This window comes from Canis aureus, chromosome 1 (assembly GCF_053574225.1).
Source record: "Canis aureus isolate CA01 chromosome 1, VMU_Caureus_v.1.0, whole genome shotgun sequence".
NCBI classification, from domain to species: Eukaryota; Metazoa; Chordata; class Mammalia; order Carnivora; family Canidae; genus Canis; species Canis aureus.
The window spans coordinates 96,449,723-96,465,683 of record NC_135611.1 but is presented as its reverse complement, the minus strand read 5'-3'; the positions used below and the strand labels follow the sequence as shown (position 1 = coordinate 96,465,683).

Here is a 15,961-nt window from a genome sequence, read left to right as displayed (position 1 = left end):
TCCGGGGTGGGCGCGCCCAGCCGCCGCTGTCCCCCGCGGCCGGGAACAAAGGGGGCAGTCTGCGCCTCCCCCGTGTGTGACGGGGCGCTCCCGCGGCGTCACAGGCAGGGAGCACCCCGAGCGTCCATCAAACAACCGTTAGAATACATTTTATTTATAACCTGAGCACCACCGGCACATGCCCTTGGCTTTAAAAAAAAAAAAAAAAACTAAAACTAAAAAACAACAACAAAAAAAGGAGCTCAAATAATCCATTGTATTGAAATAGGTTTCTTATAAAAAGGCCATCCAACCTTATCTTGGTCGTTAAGATAAAAATTAACCTATGGAAACAGAAAGCCACCGCCGAAAGCTATAAAAGGCCTGCTCTCTCTTTCGGGTTTATGGCAGCCACTCCTTCCCTCTGCAGCCCGCTCCTTCTCGAAGCTCAGAGAAGCCCCGCTGGCTGGTGACTCACACTCTTCTATGGAAATGCAGTTGGTGCATGACGTACCTTCTGAGAGGGGGGACCTGACATATGAGTAACGAGCTGCCCAGCACCTTCTGGAAATCAGTGCTCGCATGGGGGGCCCTGGGAGGCCCGGGTGCCGCCGGCAGCCCTGAGCCCACAGGCCTGACCCGCCCTGCTGCCCGGCTATTTTTAACCTCCACTAAACTTAGCTCGTTCCACCCTCTCGAATAACCTAGATCTAAATACCACCTTTCTCCTGCGGGTCCCAAGAACCTTTGCAAGGAAAACTGTGGGTTAGGTGGTCAGCGACAGGCATGCAAGATGCTACGGCTAAGATAATAAGCCTGTCCCCGTGGGGGGAGGACGTGGCAGGAGATTCAGGGACTGGGGGCACCAGGCACTGACTGAACTGCCCATGTGCCTATCCCGGGGGTGGTGTCCATCTATTGAGACCGTGTGACCCAGCCAGGGCATGGCAAGGAAGCCTCCCCACCCCATGGTCACTCTTTCCAGCCTCTGTGAGTGTTTTCTAAAATAATTAACAAAAGGAAATCACGCTTGCTCACATAGACACGCACACGCTCTGTCTCTCCTTCCCCAGTACAGAGTCCTTGGGGACACGGGGGCTTGGGGACTCGCGGTGGAGTTCACTTAAAACCCAGTGCCAACACGCCCCCTCTCATCAGCGCCCCGTCCCAGGAAGGAGCTCCGCAGGGGTCAGTGCCCTTTCCAGAGCCGCCCGCACGTAAGCAGCATCAGCGAGCCTGGGGGCCTGCTTCCTGGGTCTCTGCACCGACTCCAGGACGGCTCCAAAGTCAATGTTTACCCACTGCACTGGCCTTCGGGGAAGCCAGAATCTGGGAGGTGAGTGGGGACAGGATCCCGAACGCTGAGCAGTGAAGCCAAGACGAGAAGGGGCCAGCCTGGAAGAGGTCCCATCAGAGTACGGCAGTGGCCTGAATCACACCTGCCTGGAGGTGCGGTCACAGTAATCTAAAGTACCAAGGGAACAGGTCACTAGAAGGTCTCCTCTTCAGCGGGAGCCAGAACCCAGGGTGTTAGAAGATGGTGTGTCAGTGGTGGGGGGGTCCCACACCCCTCCTCTTCTCCTTTCTCCTTTTGCTGTTCAGGGCACCATCTGGTAGCGCTGTCGGTGAACTGATCCGGCCTCACTTACATACATATAGACCTATGTCGTTCAGAGAAAAAGAAAACCAAGCGCCTCCTTCTTCAGAAGTGTCATTTAGGGGATGGGATGCATTATTTAGGAAAGGTCCCCTTGTGTTAGTTACCTGGCCATCCAGCAGGAGAAAACTGAGGAGCTGCTCTGCATGCGAGAGACACAGTGGCTCCTAAGTGGCCCTGCGTGAAAGTAACTGGACATTTCTTATCCTCTGACTGAACAAATAAAATGATAAATAGCTAACATGGATTAGGAGGCTATCGAGGGGACCAGCACTATTAAACACAAGGTCAAGGGCAGCCCAGGTGGCTCAGCGGTTTAGCGTTGCCTTCAGTCCAGGGCGTGATCCTGGAGACCCAGGATCGAGTCCCACGTTGGGCTTCCTGCATGGAACCTGCTTCTCTGAGACACAGGCCTGTGTCTCTGCCTCTCTCTCTGTATCTCTCATGAATGAATAAATAAAATCTTTAAAAAAATAAACACAAGTTTGACAAAATTGGGAAAATCCAAGCCACACACGTAGGTTCAGTTGGTGGCAACGCAGATTTAAACATCCCGTGATCACCGAGTGGTTTCCCGGGTGTTCTGGCCGTAGAGCGAGTGCAGAGGTGAATGAGAAAATGTACCAATAACCTAGAGACACAGACATGGATACCTGCCCAGCGCTGTCTGTTGTCTTTACAAACCAAATGTAGAGGACTTGTCTTGCCTTGTCTCTCCACTCCAAGCATGGAGTCCTCTCCCCCAGCCCCAGGCCCAAGTCCTCCCCCAGATACCTCCAGGTGGAGTGGAAGTCACATCACCCTGCTGCCTAGTGGCAAGGTTGGAAGATGGCAAGTGGGCCCTCCTGCATGGAGAAGCTGGCTGGTGGGGGAGAGGGGGTTGTGGGAGAAGACGGGACAACCAGGCTAGGTGTCCCAGAAGCTGGCTGCTCAGTGATTCCCTCTTGTGGTCTAGTGTACTTCAAGTTGGGTGTGTGTTACTTGCCACATAAGAAGATCCAACACACACCTTGGAGTCTTGCCCTGACCACACCGCTCCATCGGATGACCCCCTTCCCTGTAAGTGTGTTGCATTCCCTACATCTCTGGCTAATGTAAGGTCTTTGCTGACAGGGCCACATGCTGGGGTACGTTAGGAACCTCTCTAAGCCCTCTATGTCCCATTGCTCAAAGGCAGATGCCACTAAGCTGAGGTCTAAAGATTGCAAAGAGGTGAAGCCTGTAGATTTCTCCCAGTCCAGGTTCAAAACTGATTTGAATCATGGTATTGGTTGGACAATGCACCGCCTCCCCTACACTAGCCCCGTGAAAAGCCAAGTAGGGTTCTAAGGAGATCCTTAGCCCATGACAAGTTCCAGGACCCTCTACAACGGCACCAAGAAAAAGTGAACCAATGAGAGATATGAAGATGCCCACAAACAGGTTCTCTCCACTGATCCTTTAGGGGAAACCCTTCAGCAGGAGACTGGGTGGCTAGACTGGCAAAGGCAGATGGGTCAACCATGGATATCTGACATCCACAGGTCCTGTCACATCCTTTTCTCTGACACAGAATATTTGGGAGCCAGAGAGCTCACTGTGCTTCATCTCCGTTTATAAACAGTTCCCTCCCTTGTTGACACAGCGTGCTGAGATGGCTGAACAGCATGGAGGCCAGACCCTCCCTGACTGCGGAGTGATACTTGGCCTCAAGATCAGTGGATGAGACTGATTTGAGTGATGGGGTTAGGGATGCGCGTGGCTGCTGGGCAGAACTCTGCAGTGTCTCCAAGCAAACATCTGCATCTGTGGACTGCAGGGATGGGTGCTGTAGGGCAAGCAAGTGGGCATCTGGGGCCAAGGATAACTGGTTGGGTCCAGGTTGGCCATCATGGCTGCCATGATTTTGGGGGCCAGAACAGCAGCCTCCCTTCTGTTTCTGTTAGAAAAGTCACCCTCCAGGCATAGCACCTACTCCCACAGCCACAGGGAGGACATGTGATCTACTTCAGCCCAGCAGAGGCCTCTCTGGGAATGAAGTTCTGAGATGGAGCCAAGTGAGAAGAATCCCCCTTTTTCCCCAATGGTGAGCCCAGCGGCTGGGAGCTGCCACGGGGTGGAGCCAGTCTGTAAGACCAGTCCCATGGATGAAGTTGCATGGCAGAGAACATGTCAAGGAGCGGATCGTGTCCCTGCAGCCCTGACACCCTGGGTCCAGTGGTGTCCAAGGATGCTGCTCCCCTGTCCCATCTGTGTTCCATGCTGAGAGTCACAAGGCTCCCTTTCACATAAGCTACTTAGCTTGATTTCCTGCCACTCACGACAAAAGTCCTACTGCACCAGCATTTCAGACTGCACTCAACTGGTAAGATTTGCAAATATTTAACAAGATGCAGAATTTTAATTTACCTTTTTAGTCATATGAAATCAGTAATAACTGTCACACTGTCCGTCCATCATGCATGGGCATATGACAGTTCTATCTCCATGGCCCCAAAAATGTTTAATACAACCAACAGCATCGTCAACATTTAGGTCATGAGACAGAGCACTGTAAAATAGATCTGCATTTTTGTCACAGCAAATTAGAATAAGGTAAAGGTAAGATTAAAATATGGTAGAAGAGTGTATGTGCATGAACCAATCTCAGAAATTCCTACTCCTAAAAAACAAAAACAAAACAAAACAAAAAAACACACACACAAAACCCAAAACCAAAAAACAAACGAAAAACCTCTCACCTAGGTTTCTCTGTTTCACTCAGTGGCTTTAAAACAGTTGTTAATCACATACACATAAAGAAGCCAAAACACATTTGGTTATTTCTGAAACACATTGTTTTGAAGCTCTGTTTTTATCTTTCATATTTGTGTGTCGAGAGTTATGTCACAAAGTTAATCATTCCCAGGATGCTTGCATTTGGGGTAATGAAAAACTTCTTGTGCAAGTGGCCATGAATCAGGGAGTGCAACATTGCATAATGTGCTCTGAAGCACATGTCAGGGGATCAGAGCCCAGCATTTCTGCCTCTTGCTGACCTTTTCTGAAGCAGAACTAGAGCCACGTGATGCATGCTTCCTGCCAACAGTCACTTATTGCCAATTATTAAGTTGGATAATGTGGAGAAATAGAAATAGAAATTTCAGTTCCTTCAGAGTTCTAAAAAGAACACTCTTTGAAGTCCCTGGCTTCTGGCACAGTGCTGTGGCTGACTTGAATGTGTTACTCTTGATCATTATGAGAACCACCCATTAAAATTGAAATAAAATATTTTGCTAAGTGGTTCCTGGCATTTGTGTTAGAAACAATAGCCATAGCCCCACAATAAGATTATTTTATACGTAAGAAAGGAGAAGCAAAAAATCAAAGACACTAGGAGCCAAAGACGTACGCATAATACATCAAATCTCAGCCCGTCGTGTTTGATGTTCTTGAGCAAGAATGTTAGCGAGAAACTATTACTTAATCTTGCCAGTATTATCCAAAGAGAACACTTGCGAAATACTCAAGACAAATATGCTGTAATTATTACATGAATAAAGAGCTTGTGTAGCAGAAACTGCATTTGTAATATCCACACAGACTTGAGTGGAGCAGACTGGTAATTAGCCACATCAACAACAATGGCCACTGTGTCTGAGGAGCTCTGGGAGTGCACCGTGCCAACCTGCCGTTTTCAATGACACCTTAACCAGAAAACTCTTCTGAAACTTAACCAAGGGTTTATTATACATTCTAGTAGCCTATTAGAATATATCTGGTTCTCTGGCATATATTAGAAATAATAAATCATCAAATTGCATCTAGATTATTTTCATTTTATTTTTTTCTTTTTTGTTGTTATTTTAGAAAAGGACTCTTTCTTTTAAAAATAAAAAGTTTTTAAAAAGAAAAGAAAAGAAAAGGACTCTTTCTTGGATTCCATCACTAGTGAACTCTTACTGTACTTGAAATCCTGTCCAAGAGCTGAGAAGTTCAAATTAATAAACTGTTTTGTCATCATAGCTTTAATGTCCAACAGTGGAACATGAATTTAATAGCATGGAAGGAAACTTTATACTCCTCCTAAAACACAAAACACGTAAATGCCAGGATTTCAATAATTAACTCTTGGGGTTTTTTTACTACGTGAATTCTGCCATTTATGTATTGATTGGCTCTGATTTATGGCTATTAGCTTCACCACTGGTGGTTGAGTGAACACAAATCCTCCACAGACCAAGCCAACCTCATGACTAGGCAGGGGCAGCCACAGCTGGAACAGCAATTTTTTGTTTCCTGGGCCTATCCTCAGAGCACACGTTTAAAAGACAAACCACACTAAACCTTACACTACTTTGACTGTAATAGATTCAACATTTGGGGGATGCCTGGGTGGCTCAGGGGTTGAGCATCTATCTGCCTTTTGCTCAGGTTGTGATCCCAGGTCCGAGGATCGAGTCCCACACTGGGTTCCCTGAGAGGACCCTGCTTCTTCCTTTATGCCTCTGCCTCTCTCTCTGTGTCTCTCATGAATAAATCAAATTTTTAAAAAATAAAAAAAAATTAACATTTGGGCAATAAAGTATATTTAGTATTTAAGGCTATAATAACAGCAACAATAAATATGAATATGAATAATTAATATATATTAGTATTAATGATTAATATACTATTATAATTATATTATTATTCAATAAATATCAGTTTATTCAATAAACATCAGTTTTGGTGTACTAGAAGTCAGATGGCTACTCTGAACACCTTATTTATTAATAACATCCATGATCCATGTGGTTGCATTAGAATAGTCTGCATGGGAATTACGTAAGTGGGAATGGTGCAATGAGAATCTCCAAAAATCTGTTTCTCCGTATAAGCAGTAATTTTCAAGATCAACTTTTACAAGACCTGGAAATTAACCAAAAGCTTGCAATAACCTAATGAACATTTATTCCAGAAAAATGGCTGCATCTCAGTAAGAACATCAAGCTATGTGGCATTTTAACTTGCCAAATATCCAGTCTGCTTTTCCTAACTCCTTGAAAACTAATGCCCTCAAGGTCAGGGTAGCTGTGACCTGACCACCATTGTGGCTGTAACCTACCCAAAGCTCTTTTCTTAGGAATCTGTCATTTTCTGACCTGTCTGCCAGCTCTCTGGAAGATCAATTACTGAGGAAAACCCCAACTCATAGGCCTTGCTTTTATTAGATCTGACTTGAAGCCCCTTCACTGTAAATAGTTTTTTCCATAGGGTATTTGTGGAGAACAATCAGTGGCAACTGTTTAGCATCAAAGTTACCTAAGGCAGTGACAGCAGCTGGGACAACTAAGAAACTGGCCAGAAAACTTAAATGGAGAAACTGGGGAATGAGATATCCATTCAGCGCTGTAAAATGCTCTGACATGTTCCTAGGAATCTAGAAGGCAGTGTGCATGTGCAGGGCTGTGTGCACCCTCAGGAAAGACCTGAGAAGGCCCTAACTCTCATCCCTAGCCAACCCTGAGGCTCTGCACAGAAAGGAAGTGAAGGCTAAAGCAAGGTTCCCAATTACCTGGCAAAGCATTTAAGGCATGCCCCAACATGTACACAGTGCCCCTCTGCAAGACCTGGAGACTTACTGCTTCAAGGCATTTATAGGAATCCCAGCCGAATCATTAGCTGATCACTAAACTAAGTACAGACTCCAGGGACCACAGACAACAAAGAACAGAATTATGTCAGATAAGACAATACGCAAACAAACTGCAACATAACAAACAGCAACCACAAATATGGGGGAGGGGAGATAAGGACCCAATTTCCAAAGTTGCCATATTATATTATTTATTTTTTGACATAGTATATTATTTTAAATACCCATTTTCAACAACATATTGTAAGACATGTAAAGAAACAAGCAAGTGTGACCCCATACAAAGAAAAGAAGCAATCAACAGAAACTGTTTCTGAAAAAACCAAGGCATTGAATGTACTAGAAATGGTTAAAAAAAAATGGTTTTAAATCATTTTAAATATCTTCAAAAAACTAAAGAAAAGCATGAGAACAATGTCTCACCAAACAAGAAATATTAGTAAAAAAAAAATTTGTAAAACAGATCCAAAGACCAATTCTAAAGTCAAAAATATAATAACTAAAACAAAAAAAAATTCACTAGTAGTATCAAGAGCAGATTTGACGTGGTAGAGGAATCAATAAACTTGAACACATATCTATAGAAATCATCAAATCTGAAGAGCAGAGGAAAAAATGTTCAAAGGCCTCAGAGGCCTGTGGGATACTATCAAGTGTACTAACATATGCATAATGGGAGTTCTGAAAGGAGAAGAGAGAAAGGAGTAGAAAGAGTATCTAAAGAGGTAATGGCCAAAGACTTCCAAAATTTGAAAAAAGATACGATCTACACATCCAAAAATCTCAGTGAAATCTAAGCAGAAAGAAGACAGTGACCCACACCAAGACACATCATAAACTGCCAAAAGCCAAAGCTGAAGAATCTTGAAAGCAGCAAGAGAGAAATGATTTGTCATTCACAAAGGGCCCCCAAAAGATTAACAGCCTATTTCTCATCAGAAACCACACTGGCCAGAAGACAGTGAGACAACACATTCACAGTGCTGAAATAAAAAGACTCCACCAAGAAGCAGATATCTAACAAAAGTGTCCTTCAAAAATTAAGAAAAAATTGAGACATTTTAAGAGAAACAAAAACAGAAAATTTGTCACTAGCATTACTTCCCTACAATACATTCTATAAAGGGAGTCCTTTGGGTTGAAATGAAGGGACACTAGGGATTAATTCAAATCCACTAGAAAAAATTAAGTGTACTGATAAAGATAACAACACACACATAAAAAAAAAAAAGAAGGAAAAACTCAAAACAGTATAAACGTGTTTTTTATTCTTTAAGTTATTTTCCTTTAATCAGAATTAAAAGACAGCTGTGTAAAACAATAGTTATAAAGCTGTTCTCGTGGACTTATAATGCATATGGATTTAATTTATCTGACAATAGCACAGAGGAAGTGGAAAGGTACAAAACCACACTGGAGCAAAGTTTTCGTGTGCCACTGGAATTAGTTGGTATTAATCCAAAACAGACTTTATAAGTTAAGATGGTAGTTGTGATTCCCAAGAAAGCAAGTCAACAAATATATAGCAAATGAGATGATAAGGAAATTAAAGTGGTACACTAGAAAATACCTATTAAACACAGAAAACCAGTAAAACTGGAAGAGAGGGAATAAGAGACATGCCACAGAAAACAAAGAGTGAAGTGGCAGATGTAAATCTTACCTTATCAATAATTACATTAAATGTAAATGGTCAACCACTCCAATCAAAAGGCAGAATGGGAAGAATTAATTTAAAAATATGATCCTGGGACTCCTGGGTGGCTCAGCAGTTGAGCTTCTGCCTTTGGGTGTGATCCCAGGTCCAGGGATCGAGTCCCACATTGGGCTCCCTGCAAGGAACCTGCTTCTCTCTCTGCCTATGTCTCTGCCTCTCTCTCTCTCTCTCTCTCTCTCTCATGAATAAATAAATCCTTAAAAAATTTTTTAATAAAATAAAATAAAAATATGATCCAACTTTATGCTGTCTACAAAAAATACACTTTAGATTCAAAAATGTAAATAGGTTGAAAACAAAAGGATAGACAAAATATATCATGAAAAAGCAACCAAGAGAACAGGAGTGGCTACACTAATATCAGACAAGACAGACTTTAAGATAAAAACAGCTACTATGGACAAAGAAGCACATTTTATAATGACAAAAGGATTAATTCATCAAGAAGACATAATAATAATGAATACATATGAATAACAACAGAGTCCCAAAATACATGAAGCAAAACCTGACAGAACTGAAGGGAGAAATAAACAATTCAACAATTGTGGTCTCAGACTTCACTATCTCACTTTAAATAATGGATAGAACAAGTAGAAGACCAATGAGGAAATAAAAGAATGAAACAAGACTACAAATGAACTAGACCTAATAGAACCCTGCATCCAGCAAAAGAGGAATACATATTTTTCTCATATGCACATGGGATTTCTCCAGGACAGATTCTATTTCAGGTCATAAATTCTCATTAAAATTTGCCAAGGACTGAAATTATACAATGACGGGATTGAGGTACATTTCTAACCACAATGGAATTAAATTCAAAATCAATAATATAAGGAAATTTGGGATAGTCACAAATATGTGTAAATTAAGGAACACAATCCTAAAAGACAAAAAGGACAAAGAAAAAAAAAACACAAGAGAAATTTAAAAATTCTTTGAGATGAATGAAAACAAAACCACATGCGTTGGGGTCCCCAAAACTCCTTCACGTTTGGTAATTCACTGGGAAGCCTCAGAGTACTAAGCATATAGTCTATTTATGACTATGACATAGTATATAATCAAAAGGACACCAAGCAAAAGCAGCAAAGGAAAAGGTGTAGAGGCAAATATTGGAGGAGACCAGTTGCAAGCTTCCAAGGTCCTCTCCCAGTGGAGTTACACACAAGTTTAATTGCTCCAGTGACAAAGTATAACCGGATGTGTAAAATGCTGCCAACACCTTATCAGAGACTCAGAGCCCAGGGTTTCTGCTGGGGCTAGACATGCAGGCACACTCTGCTGACAGATACCAAATTCCATATTCCAAAAAGGAGAGCATAAACCATATTGTTTGCTAGTGCAGGCATGATTCAATCAATTCTGGAAATGGTGGGAATGTCCCCAAATATAAGTTTCCAAATGAAGGCCAAGGACCAGGAACTTCCCCAAATATAAGGCAAGGGACCAATGTTGCAGCCAGTCCTTCACAAGAACAATAGTCAGACCTGTTGTGTTAACTCTTTTCCACAAACATAGCAGAACTCATGGGATGCAAATAAAGCATACTTATAGAGATATGTATAGTTGTAAATGCCCATATTAAAAGGATCTCAAATCAAATAACCTAACATTCTACCTCAAGAAATTAGAAAAATAAGAGCAAACTATAGACAAAGTAAGTAGAGGGAAGGAAATAATAAAGACTAGAATAGAAATAAATGAAAAAAGAGGACAGAAAAAGAGAACAAAAAACCCCAACAAAATGAAAAGTTGACTCTTTGAAAAGCAACAAGACAGGCAAACCTAGCTGGATGGGCAATGAAAAAAGAGAGAAGCCTGAAATACTAAAATCAGGAATGAAAGAGGGGAAAAGTATTGCTGATCTTATAGAAATAAGGACTGAATAATTGTATGTGAAATTACATAACCAAGATGAAACTTAAAATTCCTAAAAAGAAGCAAAGTATTGACACTGACTCAAGAAGAAATAGAAGATCTGTACAGAGGTAAAATGAGAATGAATGAACAGAGTATTTCCAACACAAAAAAAGCCCAGGTCCAAATGGTTTTACTGATAAATTTTATGAAATGATTATAGAATTTGCACCAATCCTACACAGACTTGTTTTCTTAAAAAAAAAAAAAAAAGAAGAAGAAGAAGAAGGGAACACTTCATACATCATTCTATGAAATCAGTATTATCAGTATTACCCTGATACCAAATCAAAGAAAGATATCACAAGAAAGGAAACTACACAGTAATATTCCTTTTAAATACAAACCTGTAAATCTGGAACATGATCTTAGCAAGCCACAACCAGCAAAAAAAAATTATACACCACAACCAAAGCAATTTATCCCAGGAATTCAAGGTTGGTCTAATATCTGAGAATCAATTAATGTAATAACATATCAAAAGAATAAAAAATAACCACTGCATGATCAAATCAACAGATGCTGGCATAAGGTAGACAGTGGAGTCGAATTAAGAGTTTAGAAATTAACCTTTTTGACAAGGTTACCAAGACAATACAATAGAAGAAAGAATGGTCTTTTCAAAAAACAGTGCTGGGACAACTGGGTATCAACATGCAAAAAGAAGTAAATTGATTATACCTTTCACCGTATACAAAAATAAACCAAAATGAATAAAAAATCTAAATGTAAAAGTGAAACTATAGAACACTTGGACAAAGACACATCTTTATCACTTTGGGTTAGACAATGGTTTCTTAGGTGTGACACCAAAAGCACAATCAACAATGGAAGAAAAAGATAAACTTCACCAAAATCTAAAACTTTAGTGCTTCAAGGGACACCATCAAAGAACTGAAAAGACAACTCACAGGAGAAAAGATTTATAAATCATATATCCAATAAGATACTCATAACCAGAATGACTTGTATCCAGAATATATAAGGAAGAGTTACAACTCGATAAATAATAATAGTAATAATAATAATAATAATAAATGGCAACCCAATTAAAAATGGGTTTAAAGAGTTTGAATGGGTATTTTTCAAAAAAAAAAAAAAACCAAAAAGATATACAAATGACTGACATGCGTATGTGAGGATCTTCAACATCATTAGTCATTAGGGAAATGCAAATTGAAAGCACAGTAAGGTGCCACTTCACAACTACTGGACAGCTATAATCAAAATAAGAGTTAATGCAGGTGTTGGTGAGGATGTGGAGAAATTAGGACCTTCGTATGCTGCTGATGGGATTGTAAAATGGTGCATCCCCTTTGGAAACCAGTTTTGCAGTTCCTCGAAAAGTTATACATAAAGTGGTTGCATGACCCAGTAAGTCCACTTCTGGGTGAACATCTGAGTGAAATAGTATATGTACCCACACAAATACTGCATGTGCATGTCCATAGCGGCATCATTTATAAGAGCCCCAAAGTAGAAACCACCCAAAAGATGGCCAACTGATGAATAGATAAATAAACGGGGTATGTACATGCAATGGAATATTTTCGGCCATAACAAGGATAACATGCTGATGTATACTATACCATGAAGAACCCTGAAAACATTACAGTGAGTGGAAAAAGCCGGCCATAAAAGGTTACCTATTGTATAAACCTATTTACACAAAATGTCTAAAAGAGGCAAGTCCAGAGATAGAAAGTAGATTAGTAGTTGCCAGCGGTTGGTAGAAAGGAGCAATTGGGAGAGACTGCTAATGACTACAGGGCTTCTTTTGGGGCTGATGAAAATATTGTAGAATTAAACGATGGTCATGGTTGTACAGCTCTGTGAATATGCTGAGACCACTGAACTGTAGACTTTAACGGGTAACTTCTATGGTATGTAAATTATGTATTAAAAAATAAATAAAACAAAAATATCCACAAAAATCACAAAGGTAAGTCTTCTTCAATTCTGACGGTGGGGCTGCAAACTCAGAATCAATTCAAACATTATGAAATACAGCCTCAAAATGCATCCTAAACATAAGTGCTCCAGGTGCCAGCAGCTTTGGGGAACTGTTCTCACGCGAGACAAATAGACAAGATGAGGTCTTTTTCCTTATGGATGTGGCCCTGATTCTGCATCTGCTGGAGGCCACGGAGCAAGAGAGGTAGGACCTGTCCCAGGCCAGGACGTAGCTTCTCCTCCCAGCTCCCTTCACCAGGACACTCCTCTTCCTCATGTTCACTTTCCAAGACTGGCTTCTCCCTGGGGGAAACCAGATACAATAAAAAAAAATGTTGGTTTTGTTGAGTTTCATGGGAAAGTCAACACAAATGTTCCTAGCTACATGTGCAAATGTGTTTAAATACGTGTGAGAGGTCACACGCTCTGCCTAGACTCAGGAGGACAGCACAGTGGACAGGCCAGGGTAAAACTGTCAGTCATTGTAGAAGAGTGGTTTGAGGGATGCCTGGGGGGGCTCAGTGGTTGAGTGTCTGCCTTCGGCTCAGGTTGTGATCCTGGAGTCCTGGGATCGAGTCCTGCATCGGGCTCCCTGCAAGAAGCCTGCTTCTCCCCCTGCCCATGTCTCTGCCCCTCCCTGTGTCTCTCAGGAATAAATAGATAAAATCTTAAAAAAAAAAAAAAATAGCGGTTTGATGGTCACAGGCCACGCATACGCTCCCACAAAGACCAGAGGGAGAAAGTACCTTTTCACGTTGGGTGCAGACCTGCCCTGCTGTGCCAGCATCCAGGAGGGCACCCACCGCTGCGGCAACTACAGCTCTCTGGTAATCCGGGTATCCTGCCACCAAGTCAGATGTGGGTCTTCTATGGTATGTCACCCAACTCTTGTATTTTCAAAACGCTCCAATTAGAGCCACTTGTGAGCGAGGGCTAAGCTTCATAAAAAGTGTGTGCTTCAGGAAAGTGTTAATAGACAACTCAAGAGAAAGGTGACTCAATCCAAGAGAGGCCGTGAGGAGGCTGAACTTCTCGGGCCTGCCAACCCGCTCTTCACTTTCTGTAAACGGCACAAAGGTCTCATTCAACTCGGCTCCAGGGCTGGAAGTGAAAGTGATCTGACTATTTTTGAAAAGGTCAGGAGAGTCCACTTGCCCATCTTCAGATTCCTGTGAATCCTCTGCCTGTAGACGTCACGGCGACGGGCGTCCCGCCCCGAGCTGCCACAGGATGCCACCGCGATCCCACTGCTGCTCTCGTCAGCGGCGGTCGGTCCCACTCGGGGGCGAAAGGGCTCACCGTGTCTGAGGAACGTGCCACAGGGCGCCTTCCGGGCCGCGCATCGGGGCTGCGCCTCGGTCCCTGCAGGGAAGCCTGCCCCGCTCCGGGCGGCCGGAGTCCCCGGCATCTCCTCTGTGGCAGCCACACGACAGCCACTGGGGCCCGGGAACGGGCTGCTCGTCTCAGGGCAACGTCCCTCCCCGGCCCCCGGGGCCGGTACTGTGGACATGGCATTTGGGCACGAGGCTCAACTTTCTTGAGATCCCCGGGGACTGCTGCTTGGGGGCCAGCGTAGGTCTGAACCACGGCTCCCCGTGCGGGGGGGACGGGGACGTGTACCTGCGCGGACCGGCCCACCAGCGCCCGGGCCCTGCCCTGAGGGCCCACCTTCCACGTCAGCCTCAGCGGCTTCCCCTACTGACTGTCCTCAGGCGTGTGTGTGGACAGCGCAGGCGGCCAGTGGCAGGGGCCCCGGGGCAGGGGCAGGCCCCAGCACCACACGCGGATCTGCCTTGAGCCGGCGCCAGCTGCCCCTCTCCCCTTTCCCGGGGTCAAAGCCAGGTTTCTGAACACACCCGAGCCACCTTCCCCCCGACAAGCGAAGTGAACACGGCACCACCACACCTGTGGGAGACGGCTCTCCTGCCCACAGAGCCCGCCTGCACGGACGTGTCCCATCTGTCTCTGCAACTGATCATGAGCAACAGCCGGATTCCCTGACAGGGGCTCAAACAGGCTCAGAGGGGTGAGCTGCTGAGCCTGGGGTGGGTCTCATCACCGATTTCGGATGAAATCGGGCCGAAGAACTCCTGTGTGCTTTCCAGAGCAGCAGAGCGAATCTCCGACCAAACTGGGACTGAAGGCAAGCCTCCCAAAGCGGCCCCCACAGGACAGGGTGCTCTCAGCCACATCGGCTTCCTTCTTCAAGGAGTGGCACTACTGACCTCAAACTCACACTCTGGTAGCTGGTTATGGGAGGTGATGCATGGCTCGCGGCTGCCAGGGTGGCCCTGCGGACCCCAGGGTGCAGGGATGAGACACCGGGGCTCGGAACGCAACGCCTCCACGGTCCAGCCGCCGACAGACCCATTCACTGGCCTCTGAGTGCTGGACGTGGGCAGGCGGCCCGGCTGCGGGGAGGCAGCGCTGGGCGGGCAGCCTGCGCCGTCAGACCGTTCGATAGGCACAGGTTCAGTATCTCCCCAGTCTCGAGGACACCATGGGCCCGATCAGGCAGGGGCGGACACACGTGCACACACGCACACACGCATGCACAAGCACGCACACCCCAGCCGCCTGGGGCTGTCGCTCGGCTGTTTGCAGTGACCAGTAACTGCTCGCCAAGCGCCAGAGCCTCTCCCTTTGCGGCGCTGGGAGGAGCACACACTACAGTGCGTGGGAACAGCCGGGGTGTTTGGGGCCTCACACACGGTACAAGCCCCAGGTCTCTCATCGCATCCACACACCTTCCGTGATCTCGTCAGTGTCCCCCTGAAGCAAAATGGACTGCAGAATACAGTGTTTTCTGTACTATTTAAAAAGGGACAAAAAAAAAAAAAAAGGGATGGACGCGCTGCCTTGCGCAGCCCTCCAGGGAACAGTTGGCTGAGGACGGCTGCCCTCCTACCTTGCCTCCTTAGGCTGGCGCTGCGGGGGCAGGTGTCACGAGGGCTGGCCCCCACCACCCATGGTACGGGTCTTGGGCTGTCCTTGGCATCGATTCTCCCCATCAGGTGCCCCGCTCTCACACGGCCTTGAGCATCACCTGAAAAATAAAGGCTGCACGCCAGGTGCTCGAGGACTGGGAGCCCTCCCTCCAAGGGGCAGCTGCATTTCGGAAGGCTCCCGAAGGACT

General features: G+C 44.7%; 1 long non-coding RNA gene across 1 annotated transcript; it reads right to left on the bottom strand.

The window, feature by feature from the left end:
- Positions 1–12,796: 12,796 nt before the first annotated feature.
- On the bottom strand, positions 12,797–14,141 carry LOC144320948 (uncharacterized). The gene is made up of 2 exons (XR_013386571.1): positions 13,572–14,141; positions 12,797–13,128 (listed from the first exon to the last, which is right to left on the bottom strand). It is a non-coding gene; the product is annotated as an uncharacterized LOC144320948 (long non-coding RNA).
- Positions 14,142–15,961: the final 1,820 nt, after the last annotated feature.